This window comes from Palaemon carinicauda, chromosome 3 (genome assembly GCF_036898095.1).
Source record: "Palaemon carinicauda isolate YSFRI2023 chromosome 3, ASM3689809v2, whole genome shotgun sequence".
In the NCBI taxonomy this organism is placed as follows: domain Eukaryota; kingdom Metazoa; phylum Arthropoda; class Malacostraca; order Decapoda; family Palaemonidae; genus Palaemon; species Palaemon carinicauda.
In genome coordinates, this window is record NC_090727.1 from 44,717,658 (window position 1) to 44,720,935 (window position 3,278).

The window sequence follows — 3,278 nt, forward strand, 5'->3', positions numbered from 1 at the left end:
CGGGTACCTTGAAAGAAAATCCGCGGCAGTGTTCCTTTTTCCGGGCAGGTATTTCATGTGGAACTTGAACTGGAGTGTCTTCTCTTTCAGGTTGAATAATCTTGGGTTGATGACGTCCTTGAGGGCTCTGTCACCCAGCAGTTTGACGAGTGGACGGTGGTCCGTGATGATGGTGAGATTAAGACACCCAAGTAGGAACAACCTGGCCTTCCGCAAGCACCAGGTAACTGCCACCAAGGCTTCTCCATCTACGGGGGCATACCTAGCTTCAGAGGGGGTGAGGTGTCGACTACCACACAGGGCACGGCATCAGCCGCCCTTGCAACAAAAGGGGCTGTCAGCTGACTGACAAACGCAATACTGCTGAAGGACTATGAAACCGATGCCTTCCTTGCTCCAATCCGTCATTATCGTCGTAGGGCGTGTCTTGTCGTAATATGCCAAGCCGTCCTTGGCTAATTGACAGATGACCTCCTGTGCCTGCCGGAGTTTGTCACGTAGCTGGCTATCCCAGTAGACGTTTTTTCCGGTGGGTTTACTGAGGAGATCCCCTAAAGGGCTCCATGATGGGCGCCGTTGCAAGAAAGGGAGCTAATTGATTCACGAATCCGAACCACGACCTAATATCCGTGATGGAGGGCTTCTCTGGCATATGGAAGTTACGAATGGCGTCTAGTCGTTCATCTGCGAGCTTGTATGACTCCCATCCCAGGTGATAAAAGACGAAAGTAACCTCTCTCTTGCAGAATTTAAACTTCTCGGGTTTGAGTGTGATACCTGCAGAGGCACACGTTGACAGGAATTCATATACATGCCAGAATGCCTCATCAATGCTGTGAGTGTATAGCAAAGTGTCGTCAATGCATTTATGCTTTCTGGTGATGTCTTGCAGGGCATCATCGAACCTTTTTGTGTAGGCGTCAGACGCCGAACAGTGACCCATGGGTGTTCTACGATAACGGTATCGTCCCCATGGGGTGATGAAGGTCGTGAGTGGGCGGCTGTCCTCGTCCAATTCCACTTGATGGAAACCCCAGTGGGCGTCCGCCGTAGTCTTGTACGTGTGAATGGGGATGCTTGAAATCATGTCGAAGGGTGCCGGTGTATGATGAGTCTCACGAAGACAGTGGGCGTTGAGGCGCTGGAAGTCTACTGTGCGGCGAGGTTGGCCAGTCTTCTTGGCTACTACAACCATCCTCGCACACCATTCCGTTGCATCCCCACTGGGCCTGGTTCTATCACACCCTTCCGAACGTCCTCGTCAAGTTGGGCCTTGACCTCCTCTTCCCGATGCTTAGGGATTGTTGCGGGCGTGTGACAGGCATAAGGCACGGCATCAGGCAACAAATGGATGTGGTGCTCCTTGCCCGTCATTGCAGGTAAAGGTTCCCTTGTTGTGTTAAAGGTTGTTGATGAGAAATGCCGTAATAACCATTCCTCAAGTCTTGGTATATTCTCCTCCACAGGCGAGATAGGTAAGGTGGCTGGCTTCATTGTCTTAGGGGAGTTAGGCCGTGCGACTTCTTCGTTAAGCACATGAGCTGATGCAACGAGATGGTAGGGGTGAGGGAAGGCAGGCGGTACTATTCCCAGCTCCTTACAAGCATTCAGTAATATTTAGAAGTTCTTGGCCGTCGGCACAAAGTAAACCTCCTGCTTCGTGCGTCGCCCACGTTTATCAATGAAGCATGCCGTTGATCCGAGACATCTCACTCGGAGATTAGCTACGTCCCTCAGACCTGTTTGCGGCTGAAACTCCAGGGGATTTATTTGCAGGCTTGAAAGAATCATGGGTCTGGCAACGCAGATCTGTGCTCCTGTATCTGCTACGACGAGTGTAGATACTGAATTCCCGTTCCTATGGGAAACACAAGCCTTGCTTGTAGGGTGGGGTGAGAGGTGTGTGTCTGCAACAATCACTAGACTCAAGGCAAGCGGCGCTTTCTTCGTACTCCTACAGCATTTCTGAAAGTGCCCTGCCTTTTGGCCCCCGTGGCACATCATACTTTTTGCGGGGCACGAAGCTCGACCAAACGGATGGCGTCGCCCACAATTTCCGCAACACTTTACATTGAAGTTGTCGCACAACACCGCGACGTCTGGCTCTACGTCATCCCTGCCTGTGACGTCATCACTCGAGGTGACAGCAGATTCCCTCTCACCGATAGCGACATGCGGGACACTTTCAACGTCTTGGCGTGCAGCTTCGAAAATGCAGCACAGTGCCTGAAAGGCATCTACACTTTTAAATGTATCACATGCCTGAAAAACGTGCCTTTTTAATACAGGGTCACTGAAGCCTAACATTATTTTCCGCAACAGCATGTATTTTATCAAGCACTCCCCGCATTTAGGACACTGAAAATCACAGTCGGTGGCCTTCTGAGCACACCTCGAAAAAATAGTCGCTCACTGACTCCTCGCTCCCTTGTGCGAGGGCAAAGAATTCAGACCCCTGCACTGCCTGATTTGACGACCGCAACACAATATTCCCAGTGGCATCCAGAGCCGTGTCTGGGGCGAGGGCGTTCCATTTGGCATCTGAATACCGAGCGTCCAGTGCACGCTGCAACGCCGGCACGCAGTTGAGCCTAATGTGCAGGACAACATCCTGCAGTGGGAACTTGTCAAGGTGAATCCAACACGTCATCGAACGTCTCCAGGATCTGAACGCTGCCAAGGACATTTCCGAATCACACTTCTCAGGGGCAGCAGAGACAGGAACTTCACTGGCACGAGCTCCGGAACCGGGTAGGGCATCCTGAAGGGAACAGATGGCGTGTTGCTGGTCTGCAATTAACATCTGTGCTTGCATCACGGCCTGTGACAAGGCCCTTGGCATTGCAGGTGAGGCCTGCCTCGGCGTGCCCATGGGTGGTCGACGTATCTGGGGCATAGCTTGGTTCTCATCCTACTCACTGCGCCATGTTGGGTTTGCCATGAGACAACATCCTGGTGACCGAACTTTATGACAAGATACTCAAGAGCCGACTGACTGGCAACAGCGTATGCAGATGCATGCTCGGCAGCGCATGGCCGAAAAACATATTGTACACAGCAAACTGTAGTTTCAGTTTCTGTCCTCCACACACACAGCTTAGTCAATGTTAAATTGTACTGTATAAATATTGTAAAGTACAGAATTACAGAAATATAGGCTATGTGTGCTGTGAGTCAAGTCCTCCGGACGAAAACAGTGAACACTTAAGAGTTCAGTTTAGCTTTAGTGATACAGTAGTATATTAAAGTAAAATACACTGCAGAACCAGCTGGACAAT

General features: G+C 50.9%; 1 pseudogene; it reads right to left on the reverse strand.

The window, feature by feature from the left end:
• Positions 1-1,617: 1,617 nt before the first annotated feature.
• Positions 1,618-2,896, reverse strand: LOC137631615 (uncharacterized; annotated as a pseudogene).
• Between the last annotated feature and the right edge of the window lie 382 nt (positions 2,897-3,278).